Raw genomic sequence first — 18893 nt, 5'->3', positions numbered from 1 at the left:
GGTGGGGGGAAGCTGGAAGAGAATAGGCAGAAATTCTCTCTTCTCACTTTTGACAAAATGCAATGCAAACATTTTTTTATTCTTTTTATTGTTTATTGATTTTATTTTTTTTAAATACACGACAGCAGTGGAATGCATTACAATTCTTATTACACATATAGAGCAATTTTTCATCTCTGTATATAAAGTATGCTCAAACACTCTTAAGATTAAATTTTTCTAGTTAATATTTATCTCCTTTAAAAAGAGAGTTTTATAAACTATGGGTAAATGGCAGAAAGATCAATAGAGGGAAGAGAGGAGGGGTAGGGAGAGGGAAGGAGAAGGAGAGGTACTGGAGTCTGAATCAGAACAAGATATATTCCATGATTTTATAATTATGTCAAAATGGATTTCTAATGTCATGTATAACTAAAAAGAACCAATTAAAAACAGGGAGTATTATAAACTTTAATATTACTCAGGAAATACCAAAGAAAACAAATCTTTTAAACAACCTAATTGGGAGAAATTTACTCTTCAATGTGGAACCACAGGCATCATCTGCTTCTACAGGCACTCATGTATCATTGCCACTGCACCTGTCTCTTTCCCCACCTGGACTCCTTCTAACCCCCCACCCCGTTCCCCACCCAATCTGCTTGTTACTGCCACTGACACAGAGGAAAGAAAAAGGGGTGGAATCTCTAAATTTCTCAAGTAGCTGTCACCAATGAAACTCCAGCAGCAGACATACACTGGGGTTCTTTTTTAAAGCCCAAATCAGAAACCTCATGTTTTGAAAGACAAGGAAAATCATAGCAATAGAAAAATTGAAGTTGTCATAAAAGTTTCTCTCCCTCCTGAAGAACAAACCAGGTGAAGAAGAATCTCTTTTCACAAATAGGTTACAGGGACCAAGCACAATAATCAAATGAAAGGCATGACTCTGAAACCTTTGAAATCACTTTAAAAGGTCAAAAGCTTATGATTCCCAATCTACAAAATAACAAATATAATACATAATTTTAGGATATCTATAAGAGTGAATGAAAACAATGGCTCTTTTTTTTTTTTTTTTTTTTTTTTTTTTGTTCGCCAGTGAACAGCATTTTATTATTATCATGTTTAAGTTTCATTCAACATCACACAGTTCCACCAGGTGAGATCCTTACCACAAAGGGCAAAGTTGCAGTCCTGACCTCATGGTCAATGGTATCTGCATAAGTGTGTTGATACTTATAGATCAAATGGAGGGCCTTTTGTGAATAAAGTACAGCTGAGCAACATCTTTTCTTCACTTTGGATGGACAATGTAAGATTCTTGAATAGACAAAGAAAGTAAATAACCAATGAACCAAGCTACATGCCAAGTAGGGGAAAATAGTCCCTCAACTACACTGAAGTCACTCCGTTTCTTAGATAACACATAATGCTGAGCTCCCTCTCTAGCCAAACTAAATCATAAATTCTAGATACCTAGGAATCTAGATCATAAGCAGAAATCCACTTGCCACTCTCAAGTAATTTTTGTAACCAGATGAGTCTGGGAAACAAAAATAGGGAATATTTGAAGAAATCACTGAATTTGTACCATGAACAATTCGGTTCCTTGTCAAAAGTATCTCATTTCCACCAAACTTGATAATGTGCTATTAAATGGCCCTGTAATATGAGAATTTATATTTTTCAGATAAGGTATAAAATTCATGACTGTTGTTACAACAATAAGTTGGCTTTATAACTCTCATAAAGTACCACAACCATCCAGCAATGCTATCAGCCAGGTAAGGAGAAAACATGAACACATGGGACCTTAAATATTGCAACAAGCTCCTGGCTCAATGAATTTTAGAATAAATGTATATAAATATTTGTTATTCCTTTTATGAAAACAAATGGTACACAGAGACATTGTGGTAGTGGTCTGGCTTGAGAATTTGAAAGCCTGGATTTTAATATCAGCTTTCCTACAAAAACACTTCTCTGAGCCTTACTTATAAAACAGGGTGTTAATGACTTCATAGTTTTACCATTACAGTTAAAAGAGAAAAGGGTATAAAATTAATAAAAGTAACACATTTCAGCACTGACTTTGTATAGGCACTATTCATACCTATTATAACTATTATTTTTATCAAAATTTTATATCAGCAAGCTGAAATTTTTGTATATAACTTGCCCTTCTATTCCTACCCAACTCTTGAAGATTCTAACCTAAAATGTAGCCAATTAATTTAATTAATGGATTCAGTAGTGTCAAACCCATAAAAACTACTTGTTTGAAAAGGATCCTTTTCATTCTAACAGGAATCTTCCGAGGTAGTTTTTCATTGTCCCCCTCTTTTGCAGATAGATGAGGCGTTGACAGTTTAAGTAACTTGCTCAAGATCACATAGCTTATAAATGAAGGAGATAATCTAGCATTCTTAACCATCATGATAAACTCTATCTCTCCAGCATAAAATATACAGAATTTTAGTCCTTTCCTCCCAACCTCTAATTCAGTGTCCTACATAGTAAGGACAGATCTTGTGCTTCCAATTAGGTCTTATGCATACTTCTTTTCCAGCACACAATGAAAATGGTCTCTTTAAAATAATCTTCCCTATCTGGTCATTCAAGGATATGCTGGTATGTCTTGCCAAAGTACATTTTTAAAAAATTCTATGTAAGCCTACTTGTCAAGCTTGGAATATATTCTTGCTATATTACCTACCCTTGATTGTTAATTATAATTTTTAATACATACAATCACCATTTGGACTTCCTTAGTACTTAGTACTTAAGCTGGACTTAGTACTCCACTAACTGTATCCAAAGAGAAGACTGATAACCTACAAACAGTCACGATTAGTCTGCCTACCTTTGCATTTTGATAGTGCTATAAAAGACAGCAATTCACAATGAGTGGCTTTTATGAGTTTGACACTACTGAATTGTCAAATTGGATAATGATGGCTGCATTTTGGATTAGAATGTTGAAAAGAGTTGGGTAGAACTAGGAAAGAGAACTCATAAACAAAAAATAATTCAACTTGGCAAACTGTTGATTGCCTGAGAAATGTAAATCCTTCTATTTGAATTAAGTATACTTTTCTCAAAGGTTTCAGAGCAAAGAAGGTAGAAGGGGCTGATTTTCAAAGGAATTCTATAGTTTTTCTCCACTTTGTAACAATACACATGATAAATGAAATATATTGTTTTTCAAGATCACACTTTATTTTTAAATGAGTCCACCATTAATACATTCTTTTACTTTACAAATGAGTCCACCATGAAGCATAAGGATGCATTTACTAACTAAATGTGGCACAGGCCAGCCAACAGACAAAGCAGTGCTGTTTTATTCCTTGAGAAAGAATCAAAAGAGACACACAGAAATGTCACATCTACAATACTGCCCAAACTAATTCCAGGAATTTCTCCTGACCTAAATAGAGAATTGATTCAGGTGGATAACAACATAATAATGCCCAGTAATAGCTCTACTAGAGAAAGGGATAACATCGCTTATGTTCCCCCTACCTGGAAACTTCTTACAAAGAGCACATTATCTGCTTTCCATTAGCTGCATTTCTTTTCAAGACAGAATTATATTAATGAATATTCCCATCTTTGTTCAAGGCCACAGGGAAGAAAAAAAAAATGCCAAAACATTCAATTTTCTAATCCTCTTGGATCTTGTCAAAACAAGGAAAAATAAGTAAAAAGAAATGGGAAAGAAGCTGACCATCAATCAAAATGGAAAGTTAAAACTGCTAACCGGAATTCCATATTGGCTTTAAGTGCTAAGTTTCTCAAGTTTTTCTCATCTATGTGCCCTTTTGGTAAATTTAAAAATCTCACAGTGTCCTACTATAGTTTAAGATTGTCCCTATTGCCAATTCAAGAATCATGATAACCATCCATACAAATTAAAATTTTCTTCATGTAAATCTCTATGGTTCATACTAAATTTCAAATATATAGAAATCCTATGTTTTTTCACACCCAAAAATTATTGCTTTAAATAAATATATAAGCTCCCACTTTTCAATGGTTCACACTATACATATTTATAACAGGTTATACAACTGATTGGCTTTCTCCGCAAACAGAATCTTAAGGTACACATATTATTCTCATACCAATTTCTATAAACAGAATGTTTACCTACACCCACTTGATCTTATGTAAAATTCTTAAAAAGCATGGACAGGAATCTGAGATCTGGAATTAAATCCTGTCGGAGAACCTCAGCAAGTCACCAATTTCCTCTGATAAGTAAGAGACTCTGAATTCCAAAATCTTTTTTAGTCACTCATTAACCCAGTCTACTACCTATTTCCAGAAACTGTTTATTGTAAAAATTATCAAGTACATTTGACATCCCAAAATATCCATCATTAACCACTAGTTCTTTTCTTAAGTGCTGAGTGGAGTAACCCATTTCTGAGGCAATCTAAATTTAAAAAAGAAAAAACCAAGGCAGTGTGAGTGAAAGGAGTGATTAAAATCTGAGTTCAGTGACAGAAAGAGTACGCATTCTCCAAAAGCAAAGTCAACTTTATGAGTGAAAGGACTCCAAAAGATGGAACCTAAGTCAGTAAGGGTTGATCTCTTTTACCTCTTATGAGAACTCAAGGATTGTGTAGGGAATGAACCACTGTCATTGTCCTTTCCCAATTCTAGCTACCTAGTAAGACTCTTGCCATTTCACTAACAGCCTGAATCCTGCTTCTCCAGTTCCAACTCTAGGCTGACGATCTCCTAATTATCTGGCTGAGAACACTGACTTCTCTGAACTGCTAGGAGATACCATGTCATTTATTTAAAATTACACTTCCATAAGTCAATGGTTATAGAATCATAAATAAGATGCTTGAGTCAGAAAATCCTTAGAAAACATCAACCCAATTCCAACTTTTTTATTGTTTTGTTTTGGTTTTCGTGGTGCTTGGGATCAAACCCAGGACCTCATACATGCTAAGCAAGCACTCTATCACTGAGCTACCTCCCCAGCCCCCAACCCCCATTTGGGGGGGAGGGTGGTACCAGGGATTGAACTCAGGAGCACTCAACCACTGAGCCACATCCCCAGCCCTATTGTGTATTTTATTTAGAGACAGGGTCTCACTAAGTTGCTTAGCGCCTCACCATTGCTGAGGCTGGCTTTGAACTTGCAATCCTCCTGCCTCAGCCTCCTGGGCCACTGGGATTACAGGTGAGCACAACAACACCTGGCCCCAACCCCAATTTTTTTTAAAAAACTAAAGAAATTAATCAACTCATAAAAGGGCAGATTCCTTACCTCAACAATCAGTTAAACTGAAGATCCTTGCCGGTATAGTATTTAAAGACTCACTCAAATATTAATTGAAGAGTTACTGCATATAATGCCAAGCACTGTATATGTCTCAATGTAGGTTAACTGTTTCAGTTAGAACATCCCTTACTTGAAAATTTGCACAGTATCCTTCCTTGAATAACCTATAAGTCATTCTAGATATTTTCTCCAAGAGTGAGCAATGATCCAGTTCCAGGAAATTGTGAGAAGCAAGGCAAGGAGCGTCACTATTTACCCCAGGAAAAATCTAGCCATTCCTATCCTGTTATTCAAACTCCTCACCTTATAAAGTCATTGACAGCAGAAAAAAGAAAGGATTCGGATAAAGACTTCTCCATTCATTAACTACATTTCTAAATTATTAAAACCACCAATATGAACATCTATTTTGAGTCATGCTAAATTTACCAATTTTAATAATTTTGTATCCTCAAATAGAAGTTACTTGATTAACAAGACTGGATCTTACTTTTCTTGTCCACAGTGTAAGGAACTATGGTTCTCCAACTTGCGGGCACATTAGAATGACCTGGGGAAAGGTTTCAAAAGTCTCGTGCCAGGGTTGGGGTTGTGGCTCAGTGGTGGAGTGCTTGCCTAACGTATGTAAGGTTCCATGCCCAGCATCAAAAAAAAAATACTCCAAATCAATTAAATCAGAATCTATGGGGAATGTGATAGTAACCCAGGATGAGTAATTTTTTAAAGCTCTCCAGATGTCTCAGTGTCAGGGAACCAATGAACTAGATGATCCCAACCTTGTTCCAAAATTCTACATCAAAGTAAACTCATGTACACTATACTAGGTAATTAGACTGCTAATGAAGCTAGTGATATAATTAAGAAGTCTGTTAAAGACAAATAAAAGAGATTATTGAAAGCATATAGTATCAGAGCCCAGCACACGCCTGACTCCAGGACTCGGGAGACTGAGGCAGGAAGATTGCAAGTTCAAGCTAAGCTTGAGCAACTTAGTAAGACCCCATCTCAAAATAAAAAATAAAATAAAATAACTAGGGATGTAGCTCAGTGGTAGAACACCCCTGGGTTAAATCCCTAGTTTTGAAAAAGAAAAGAATATAGTATTTGACCAATATAAAAGTGTAAACAATTAAAGTGAATGACACCTAGCAAACATTCCAATATACACTAATCAGAGGTAAGACAATGAAATATAACACCAGAAATTTAAAAAAAAAAAAAATAGAAAACTGAGCCAAGAATACACTTGAGATGCATAATACTTACAAAATGAATCATAAATACATGAATCCATTTGGTAATTTCTAGGTTTCTATTCTAAGTTTCTATAACTTTCTCTTGTTGGTACTTTCATAGACTATTGTGCTTTTTAAACAACATGTCAAAGAATCTTGCCCTAGTGCCTCCTAACCAGAATGGAAATGAAGGCCATAAAAATGAAATTCCTTTTTAAAAAATAGGCTACATGAACACACCCTGGTGTGAAATCCAATACCATGAATTAATTATTGTTAATTCATGTTACTCTATAGTTTCCTGTCTCATCCAAAAATAATAATGAAAACAATAGTAACAAAAAATTAAGACCATGATGTGTAGTTGATATGGATTATTCTGGCTGATTCTTACACCTAGGTCTAAAAAATATGTAAATTTATTCTGAACTAATCATAAGCATAACCTTTTACTACCAAATGAGACATTAAATTCAGTAACTAAATTATCTCAGAATAACAACACCCTATAACCTGTCAACCACCAAGTACATAAAAGCCATTTTCTTCTAACTATCGCTCTCAGAAAACATAAATGTATTTAATATTAATTCTAACAGAATTAGTAAGATAAACATGCTGCATAACGCATATATATGGACAAAGTTTTCATGACCATTTGAGTAAATACACATTTTTCACAGTGCTATGTGAATCCTAGATCACTCCATAAATACAAACAATACAAGTTCACAAATAACTAAAGTCTAATAGTCCATATGGACTATGCTTCTGCAACAAAACTAAAATGCTTTTAAACTCTGCTTCTCAACCAATTCTTTACAATATTCTGATGTAAGTCTTCAGGGGCAGATTTTACATAAGACTTCAAAGCACAGTGCCTATCATGTATCAAGCAGTCCCTAAAACTTTGTTCAATACAAGGTTAAGCTTTTAATTGAACAATAAATGAAAAGGGGCTATCAGATTCTAATAAAATATTTAATGAAGCTTAAAATAAATCAGATGACTGCACTGTAATAATAAGGTGGAGGGGGAACAATAACAGGATATCTGCATTTTAGTAATGATTGTAATATCAGTTTTGGGGGGCACTATGAACAACACTTAACTTATATTGAGCTTAATACAATTTTTATATAAAAAATGAAAGAAGACAGGATAATAAAACTTTTAGCTTCCTTTTAACACATAAAAATTAAACAATGTACAGAATACATTAAAAAAATCAAAGCAGGCTAGGGTTGTGGCTTAATAGTAGAGCACTTGCCTCGTATGTGCAAAGCCCTGGTTTAATCCCCCATACTGCCAAAAAGGAAAAAGGAAGGAAAAAAAAGTCTTAAGCAATTTTACTCAAAAGGTCACAATGAGGAAAAAAAAATCCAAAGGGAAGCAACATAACATAAACTGTTGCCTAAAATGTTGCAGCCTTTGTACTGCATTCTGCCTTTAATTTTCATACCACAATTCTGAAATAGTTCTATTAAGTTCACAAGTATCTGAAACAGATTATAATGCATGAGTTTATGACCCATTGGAAATCAAGTCCAGAAACAAATATAGTGGTTTATAGGACTCTCTGCATATTGTTATTACAAAAACAACATATAGAATGATAAACTAATAGTAACAAATTTTTTAAAAAACCTAAAAAAGTACTTTACAGTAGTTTACACTTTTTTTGTGATTTACCCTTGTCACTAGATGATAACAACACAAACAATAAAGACTTTACAGCTAGTTTATTTTATTTTATTTTTTTTAGATCTACCACTCTAATGTTATTAGAAAACTGCTTTATTCTCTATTTTTACTTAGAAAATCCTTTGGCATAACAAAACTCTACTTATGTGTGTCTGTATATACACATCTACTTCCTGGCCCTGCCCTGTGAAAGCCTAGACGAGGTAACACCCCAGTGGCAATGAGCACCCCCAGCAGCCAGATGCTGGATTCTAATACCCTTCTCTAGTGAAAGGATCCAGGGGTTCCTACAGAAATGGCTGACTCTAGGCCTGGGAGAGGGAAAATGCAAGATGAGCCTGGAGCATTTAGTAGTGCTGAGAAGTTAAGAACCTGCTCAAAGAAACAGTAGGTGGGGAGAAAGTCACATCAAATGAAAATAGAAGCAAACATGAAGAAGCTCCAATGCCACAAGCTAGAAAAAAAAAAACCTAAGTAGTAAATCATATTCTATTAAATTATAACCTAAAGTATAAAATGAATATATCTAAATTCATACTGGTATAAATAATTGAATAAATGTGGTAAACGAGGTAAATCTATTTTATAGAAGCATTCCAAATATAGTACTGCAATTTATCTAGATGCCCTCTTCCAGAAGGTAAACTTTAATTCCTCCACCCCTTAAGTACAGGCTGAATTTAATAACTTGCTTCCAAAGAATAGATGTGGCAGGGAAGGTAATTTTACAGTGGAGAAATCTGACAAACCCAACCTGGCAAGGTAATCAAGATCAACATTAACAGTGATAAGTTATGTCGACAGGGATGCACCTTTAATATAATGTAATGAAAACAGTACTTAATGTCTGTGGTCTTCCTCCCAAACACCCTTAACTGCAGTCTAGAGAAACACATAAGGCAAATCCCAGTTAAGGGACATCCCACAGAATATCTGACCTCTCAAGGTCATGAAAAACACGTGAAGAATGAGAAGCACAGGTCAAAAGAGAGTTTTAAGGAGGTATGATGACAGAATGCAACATGGTATCCTGCATGCTATCCTGGAAAAGACACACTCACTAGTGGAAAAGCCAGTGGGGTCAGAACAAAGTCAACAGAAATATACCAATGTGACTTCTTAAGTTCGTACAAATTAATCACAATAATGTAAGATACTGACATTAGAAAAACTTGGTGAGAGCTACAGAAGAACTTCCTAGACTATCTTTGTAACTATTCTGTAATCTACATTATTCTAGAATAAAATTATTTTCTTTAAAAAAATATATACTCATGTGGACCTGTCAATCTAAAACATGTTTTATGATAAAGTAAAAAAATAGAACAATGCAAAAGACTTTCATAGATTTAAGCATGGGCATTTGGCCTCCAAATTTCTGGATTTAGATTAAAGTTGGAGAATGACTTACACACTTAGAGAGAGGAAATATTCATTACTGTAAAGGCCTAAGAGCTTACTTTCTGATTCTCCTTATCCATATTCAGTGATCTAGACCTATGGACTCTTGTTCCTACTCAGTTTTCCCCACTCTGTCAAACATGAAGATTAAGCCTTCATCCCTGCAGAGAAAGCAGTAACTTGTCTCCTACTAACACTCTTATCAAGTTCACACATTACTGTATTCCTGAAATGCAAAACTTAGATGATATCCTATTTTAAACACACACACTCACACACAATGATTAAAAGCCACAAAGTAATAATCGATGCTGACCTTATTTACTTCTTACTCCACTCTCCTCAAACACCCTCTGTCCAATTTATTTCCAAAAGCCCACACTTTTGCTATTTATTTTATTTTTTAATATTTTATTATGGGGCTGGTGTTGTGGCTCAGTGGTAGAGCGCTCGCCTAGCATGGGCCAGGCACTGGGTTTGATCCTCAGCACCGCATAAAAATAAATAAATAAAATAAAGGTATTGTGTCCAACTATAACTAAATAAAATTTTTTTAAAAAAATATTTTATGTCCTGAACTAGATTGTAAGCTCCTAAACGACAGGGAAGAACGTGTATTATTTATCTAGCACAGGACTTTAGCACATGATTAATACATATTTATTAATCTAGCACAGGACTTTAAGCACATGATTAATACATGTTTATTAATCTTAAAAAGTAAGCTTTCACATAAAATCAATCTGACAGTCTTTAAAAGAAAAAATTAAAAACCTCCCTAATAATCAATTGACAAGCTGTTTTCAAACTTGGTCCTTGACCACATTCAAATCATCTTTTTAATTTCACACCAACTCACAACAAGCACCAAATTGAACTAGACTCCTTAGGAAACACATCATCATGAACTGCAGCTGTGAGCAACTCTTAAGACCACATGGAAAGGAGAAGCCAAACTCAGTGGCAGAATTTAAAATACTTGAAGCAGTATGGTCTGTATGCATGCAGATTTGTGTGGCATACAGAACAGTCTACTTCTGAATCCAGTATTTATGTTCCCCATCATAAATGACACTAATACTCAAAGTACAAGGAAAGGTAAGCACAACAGAAATCTCTGATTTATCCAACAATTTTGGGAACAATCAGTAGTAAATTCTCTATAGCTACGCTTTAGTTTTATTCACTACCAGACTACATTACTTGGGCACTTTCTATTTTCTTGCTTACTAGATTGACAGCAGCCTACACCTACACACACACACACACACACACTTTACACTGAAGCTTGTTGGAGAATAGCAGGACTAGAGCAGAAATGGCAGGTGGGCAGAGTCAACTAAACATTAGGAGCTGAGTGACTGAAAACTGAGCTTCCAGATCAATGCCTGATTCCAAAATCCATCATCATGCTCAAGGATTCCATATTTGGGAATTCACCTACTTGTTAAAATTGATTTGTAACTCCAACATTCAACACCGCTGGCACTTTTGTGGTCATTCAAGAACATGTGAAAAGAAAACTTCAAGTTGTCCAACACGTGTTCCCAGCTAGGGCTGAACAAGGCACCACACGGACTCCTTGTTTTGGTTCTCATCTATGAACAAGAATCCTTTTTGAGGTATATTCAGTGCCTGATTTTCCCCTTTTCTGTGCTTTCTTTGATGATTTCATTGTTTACAATGGCCCTCAAGCACACTGCTGAAGTAGTGAAAGAAGGCTATGAGGTGCCTTGAACAGAAAACATGTGCATGAGATAATCTTCCTCCAGGTATAGTTCTAGCACTCCTGGTTACAAATTCAACATTGATGAATCAGCCACATATATTAAGTTAAGGTAGTTTTAGACATGGACACACATAAAACAAGGTTACAGGGCTGGACCTCAAGGGCAGAGTACTTGGCTAGCATGTGTGAGGCACTGGGTTCAATCCTTAACACCGCATACAACAATAAGCAAATAAAATAAAGGCATGCTGTCAAAAAAAAAAAAACAAGGTTATGTATGGATCAGAGAGAGAATACATAAGCCTAATCCTGTATTTCCCCTAAGAGGAATGGTTCATTATTCGCTGCTATAGTTAGATGTTGAATGTTCCTCAAAGGAAAGGGTTGGTCCCCAGAGTGGAACTACTGGGAGGTACTGTGAATAGACCTCTGAGTAGTGGGGACTTATGGGTGGTCCTCAAATCATTGGGGGCATGTCCCCAGCCTCTTCCTCTTCTCCCCTTCTTACTGGCCATGAGTGTGCTCCCCCATACGTTTCCTGCCACTGCCATTTCAGGCCCAAATCAATGAGTCCACTCAATTGACTGTAAACCACAATAAACCTTTTGCTTTATAATGTAATTATAAAGCAGGTATTTTGGTATAGTGACAGAAAACTAACTAATGAATTCACTACTTCAACAGTCAGGGGGGCTTTATAGAATATAACTACTATAAATAATTTAATAGAATGATTCCTAATAATAATAACAATATAACTTAATACTACTCAGTGAACCATCCACTAGTGTGTGCAAAGTAAAGGACAAAAAAAAAAATTTAAGTTAAAAAACTAAGATTAAAGGAGCAATTTCCTACATCCAACTTTCACCTGTCCCCAACTGTTTTAAAAGCATGTCAGTGTTATGACACTTCATAAAGTTTTTAAATTACATTTTCAATTCAAATCTGTAATAGCAACTTTCTCTTCTAAGAACTTCTGGTTTTTATTGCTCTAAAACAATGGACAAACATCTACCCAATACTAAGCTATCTCACTCTATGAAGTGTTTACTGGACCCTCAATACCAGACAGTCTAATACTTAAGCAATATTTAAGCACTGATAGAGCACAAATTATTTGTTTAGGGAAATAATCAAAATAATTCCCTGGTTCTCTTTCACCATTCACATAAAACAGTCTCTTATTTTAAAAAATGGGTGAGAAGAGAAGAAAGAAGGAGGAGAAAAGAAGGAAGAGAAATACTATAATTTTAACTCTACCCTCTCCTGCCTTAGATCCATGATGCATATTAGAAAATCAAGGATTCACCAAAAAAAAAAGCCATGGGCAATGAGGAGAGGGACTTGTTTAAGTTTAATTTGGATGCATGAGATAATCTTCTTCCAGGTATGGTTCTAGCACTCCTGGTTACAAATTCAACAGTGATGAATCAGCCACATACATTAAGATATTAAGCAATTTCTCTACAATACTCTTCTTTCAAAAACATACCAACAAACATTTATAAAATCTCAAATGTAGTAAATAGGTACAGAGAGAAACTGTATAAAATAAATCAATGTATTTATAAGAATTAGGTTTACTTTTGTTTCTTCTGAACCTCTTCTTGATAGTCACTCCAGAATGCAACCAATGGACAAAAAGATGTATGTTCTAAGAAAATGGAATATATAACCTGGATTTCCTCCTATACCCATGCCTAAGTATATACAACCCCAGGACTGGTTTACACGAAAACCATGAAAAAAAAAAATAGAACAATTCCATTTTAAATGTAAAGAGGAATCATTCAACAGGTAGTAATTAAAAATGCACCATGCGGCTGGGGTTGTGGCTCAGCAGTATAGTGCTTGCCTAGCGTGTGCGAGGTCCTGGGTTGGATCCTCAGCACCACATGTAAATAAATAAAATAAAAGGTATTGTGTCCAACTACAACTAAAAAATAAATATTTTTTTAAAAAAAACCATGCACCACCACCATATATTATGGATGCTTCAAGGATTTTGAGACAACATGAAAATAAAATGAGGAAAAATAACTGGAAATATCATTATTATATTCAACCCCTTCAATTAATAAATCATCTGACAGCATGACTTTCTTTGCAGTGCTGGGGATGGAACCCAGGGCCTTGCACAGTATGCACTAGCTCTGCCCCTGAGCTACATCCCCAGGTCATGACTTCCTCTTTCTTAAGGGGTAAAATACTTCCCAGTTCAAAATAAAAGAAAATTTTAAAATTTTGAAATTTTGCCAAAAACTAATATAAATAACTGGCATTTACCATTTTTTAATTTTTATTTCCTTCTGCTTTAACCCTTGCCTTCCCACCTACTTTATTTAAAGATAAACAATCAGCAGGATTGTTAAAACCTACTATTTCTTTACAAATGCTATTAAATATAAATGTGGCTGAAGGGCTATTTTCAACATCGAATGAGTGAGTTCTAAGTTTTTCAGCTCAGTAAGCAATAAAACAAATTCTCATCTATTCTACCTTTGCCATCTATAACTTAAAAGTAAATTAAGCATTTTCTAACCTCTTTTTAAAAATTTGCAAAACATGTCTTTTCGTAGAAAAGTATAAATATGGATAGAAAAAAAATAAGAAAAATTTAATTGCCAGCAAGCAATCTACTCCCCAGATTTAAGATTTTTGGAAAATTTTGAAAGCCATTTAGTAGGCATGTATGCCATGCACGACAGAGAAATCTTCCTTTGCTTTTCATCTAACTTCAACACCTGAAAACTGGTAATGAAATCTCTGTGAAAAAAACTCAAGTAATAAGAGATGAGGTATCTTGTCACACACCCAGTGAGCAGCAAAGCACAGGGGTGAGCCCTACAGGTGGGCACATAAATATGTTTTTAAACAAACATTAAACTACAGTACACATTTTATAATCAGCTTCCACAGTGACATCCACCATATATATAAAAATCTTCAAGAGCAACTATACAACAGTTTTGTATTCCAAATTCTTTATTTGCTCCATCATTTTAAAATTCTAAATTCTTGCCATTTTTTTCATCTCACTTTAAGTAATGCTGAAATACATTTCTGCCACTTGACCTCAGTCAGTTGGCCTGTTTGCTCAAACCCCTTGGAAAACTGAATACTATCTTTCTTTTTCCAATATTTTTCCAATTTCAAAAAAGGGAAAAAGGCATTTCATGCAGATTACATACTAACTTTCTAGTGAAAATCATATCTTCATACACTGTAGACCATTTGGTTTTTGTTATTTTTCCTTTCCCTTTGTTCATTGTTGATGCCTGCTTTTCTTACTGAACCGTAAGAAAGTTCTCTGAGTTCTTTACAACCGTCCCCTTTATGTTGCTAATAATTTCCCCCAATAATGTTTAGTCACAAATAGTTCCAGATAAAAATAAAAGGCTGGTTAGAGGGGCTGGGTTGTAGCTCAGTGGTAGAACGCTGACGTAGCATATGTGAGGTCCTGGGTTCAATCCCCAGCACCACTTAAAACTACATAAACAAAATAAAGGTATTGTGTCCATCTACAACTAAAAATATTTTTTAAAAAAAGGCTAGTTAGAGAAGATTTTTAAAAAATTAGATCTACGTTGTCGCTGGTGAGTCTTTTTCTAAAATTGTATTCTGATGTAGTTCAGAATTTAGAGAAAAGCTGCAAAGACTAGTACAGCATTTTGAGTCTTTCTATCCTCTATTCAGGTTATGCCAATATTTTCACAGTAAAAATTATGTAATGGGGGAAAAAACATGGCTAAATACCAAAAAAAAAAAAAAAATCTGAAAAGAAAGAAACAAAAGTCAGCCCCACACTTGTTAATAGTGTCTGTTCTGGATCCAAACAGCCTGGGTTCCAATTCCAGCTCTTCTTTTATGTGCAAAATTGAATGTTAGATCCTATCTCCATGCCTCAGTTTTCTCATCTGTACTATGACAATAGAGTATAATGGTACACAGTAAGTAATCATCAAATGATTTTTGTGGCTATCTCCATAATTTACTGAGTTCTTCAAAGTTTTGGACCTTAAAATTTTACAACTAACCAAAAACTACCCTTAACCCCTAGGTTATACCCCCTTAAAAGAAAAAAAAATCTTAATCTAAATGTATTCAAAGTCAAAATTTCAGACTTTTTTTTTTCCTTTGGGGCGGGGTACTGGGGATTGAACCCAGGGCCTTGTGCATGCAAGACAAACACCCTACCAACTGAGCTATATCCCCAGCCTGACTTTTTACTGTATGTTTTATTAGACCGTAAGTGTAAAAAATACACAATTAACATCCCACCTTTTGTGGATTTTGTAGATTAATTCTCGTCCCTCTTATTCATTTTTTATAGTGATAAATTTAGAATTATATAACAACCACTCATATTATTTGAATCATAATTTACTCAGATAACCAGGAAATATGGAAGAAAGACAGTTATTTGGAGAATGAGATATGGCACAGTTACATAAACCTGATTGTTTCCCTGTGATCTCCCACTGATCCCTAGTACTGGGGATTAGGGAAACCTGACTATTGAGCTATATCCCCAGTCCTTTTTATATTTTGAGATAGGGTCTAAGTTGCTGTGGATCTCACAAAGTTATCTGTGGCCTAGAACTTGGGATCCTCCTGCCTCAGCTACCCAAGTTGCTAGAATTACAGACCTGTGCCACGGTGCCCTACTCCCACAATATTTTAAGGAACCTACACCACTACTATCACTGCTACATCTTTGGTCGGAGAAGATATCCAAGGTCCCTGCTGACCATTCCAGATGGCACCTGATGGCTTAGATCTTCTTAGCCCTGGTTCCTCTGGGTACCTTAAACCTCCCCTTAACCCTACCCACTCTGATCCTTATGGTCTCACCTGTCACAACATGCACTTTCTATACTTGTACTTTACAACAAAGTAGCCACCTGTCATGTGACAATGAGATGCTTGAGATGAGACTGGTCCAAAGTGTAAAATATACCCTGGATTTTGCAGAGCTGGTATGAATAAAAAAGACTGTAAGATGTCTCAATAGGCTTTTGTTGAAATGACAATATTTGGATGTATACTGGTTAAATAAAATATGAACTTTACCTATTTCACTTTTACGTGTGGCTCATTTTAATTAGAATAAGATATACTTCATGTTTGTATAAAAATGTCAAAATAGGCTCTACTGTCATGTATAACAAAAAAAATAAATTTTTTTTTAAAATAGAATTGCATATGTGGTTTGCATTCTGTTTCCATGGGTCAGCACTGGCATGGCCTACACTGACAACTGTATTGGACAAACACTGAATCCTCCCACTATTTTCTGAATACTATGACATTAAAGAAATAGAAATATAAGAAAGCAAATTGTTTAATAAGTAAACCATCAATACAGCTTGGTAAGAGTATTTAAAAGGTTATAACTAGCTGGGCACAGTGGCACACATCTGTAATCCTAGCAGCTCAGGAGGCTGAGGCAAGAGGATTGCCAAGTCCAAAGCCAACCTCAGCAATAAAGTGAGAGGTCTTAAGCAACTTAGCAAGACCCTGTCTCAAAAAACAACAACAACCAAAAAGGCTGGGGAAGATAAAGAAGGGGACAGATGGGTAGGAAAAATGGTGGAATATATGATAACACGAATGGGTGACTACTTCATGTACAACCAGAGAAATGAAAACTTGTGCTCCACTGTTATACTATAAATTGAAATGCATTCCGCTGTCATGTATAACTAATTAGAACAAAAAAATAAATAATTAAAAAAAACAGGCTAGGATGTGGCTCAATAGTTAAGCACCCCTGGGTTCAAACCAAAAAAGGGGGGTAGATAGTTGTGCTTCTGTGCTTTCTTATAAATTCATGTTATGGGGCTGGGATTGTGGCTCAGCGGTAGAATGTGCAAAACTCTGGGTTTGATCCTCAGCACCACATAAAATAAATAAATAAAACGAAAGTATTTGAGGCTGGGGTTATGGCTCAGCAGTAGAGCACTTGCCTCGCATGTGCAAGGCCCTGGGTTCGATCCTCAGCACCACATATAAATAAATAAAATAAAGTCATTGTGTCCAACTACAACTACAAAAAAAAAAAAGGTATTTAAAAAAATAATAATTAAAAAAAATCCTTGTTATGGTTTAGATATGAGGTATCCCACAAAAACTGTTAATGTAGGAATGTTCAAAAGTGAAATGATGAGATTATGAGAATTATAACCTGATTAGTAGACCAATCCATTAAATGGATTAATAATCTGAATGGACTAACTGGATGGTTAACTGTAAGAAGGAAGGGCATGGCCTTTGAGGTTTTTATTTTGTCCCTGGTACTTTTCTCTTTTTCTGTCTCCCCCTCCCTCCCTGCCTGCCTCTCCCTCTTCTTGCTGAGGGCTATGAGCAGCTTTCCTCTGCCACGCTCTTCTGCCATGGTGTTTTCTCTCACCTAGAACCCAGAAAAACTAAGTAGGTCAACCATGGACTGAACCTCTGAAATGAGTATTTTGGTCACAACAACAAAAAGCTAACAATCCTAGATCCATCAAAGACATAAGCAGCTTTTTTTTTTTTTTTTGGTGCCAGGGATTGAACCCAGGGCCTCCTGTGAGGCAAGCACTCTACCAACTGAGCTATATCCCTGGCACCTACAAGCAGCTTCTTGCAAGAGTAAAGTTATTGCTTAGAATCTTCTTGAAAATTTTATCTTGAAAAGATCATCAAGAACATTCTGGAACTTAGCCAGGTTACAAACTCCTGGGCAATATGTATCATAGTTTCACTAAGTTGAATAACATGAAGAAAAGGAATGACTGGAGGATACCTCCAAAATTCTCTAATGATAAACTGAAATTCTCTAATGAGACTACTAGAAAGAACTGAGAGTTTAAGGTTATCTTGATAACTTTTATGACCTAGCTTTAGCCAAATCAAAAGAAAATACAGCAAATATTTTGAGTTCCTAAACTCCAAAACTGTGGTTTATGGAGCTGTAGACAGAATGTAAGAGAATTCTTTAAACATGAATTGGAAGGATACCCCCAAATTTTCAATAGGGTTTGGGTCTGGATGAGAGGAAGGACTGCAAGACCGGTTGAGGAAAAAGGGTTCTCATCCTGTGACATTATTCCTGACTCAGACACCCACACATACACAGGAAAAAGAATGTGGGAAAAAGAGGTTATAGAAAGACCACTGGGGCATCTGGCTGCTGTGAAGTGACTTCCTTGAGCAAACTGACTATGCACATATGGGTGGGCTGCACTCTTGCTCTCACACCTCCTCAACCCAACGCCACATTCCTGTCTAATACCAGTTACAGAATATGTAAATCACTATGGCAACATGGACTGTCAACAAGGGAGGCATTGGTTCAAAGTCAGTGGAAATACCTTCCCCAAAAAGCACCCTGCCATTTCAAAAGAACACCAGAAACACCTCCAACTAACTCATTCCCCATCAAATATAACTTTAAAGCAACCATGTAATATGTAATCCAGCTCCTACCCAAAGCCTCATATGTATACCCCTGCAGCTGTAAAAAAAAAAAAAAAAAAAAAAATAAAAAAAA

At 35.6% G+C, this 18893-nt stretch overlaps 1 protein-coding gene and 1 non-coding gene across 8 annotated transcripts in view; both read right to left on the bottom strand.

Moving 5' to 3' along the window:
- Positions 1 to 18893, bottom strand: part of Rapgef2 (Rap guanine nucleotide exchange factor 2) — a 263457-nt gene that overhangs the window by 201315 nt on the left and 43249 nt on the right. The gene's annotated exons all lie outside the window — the stretch shown is intronic.
- Positions 15498 to 15574, bottom strand: Trnaa-ugc. The gene has a single exon. It is a non-coding gene; the product is annotated as a tRNA-Ala (tRNA).

This window comes from Marmota marmota, unplaced genomic scaffold, assembly GCF_001458135.2.
Source record: "Marmota marmota marmota unplaced genomic scaffold, marMar, whole genome shotgun sequence".
Taxonomy (NCBI): Eukaryota; Metazoa; Chordata; class Mammalia; order Rodentia; family Sciuridae; genus Marmota; species Marmota marmota.
The sequence above is the reverse complement of the archived record's forward strand: the minus strand, read 5'-3'. Positions and strand labels throughout refer to the sequence as shown.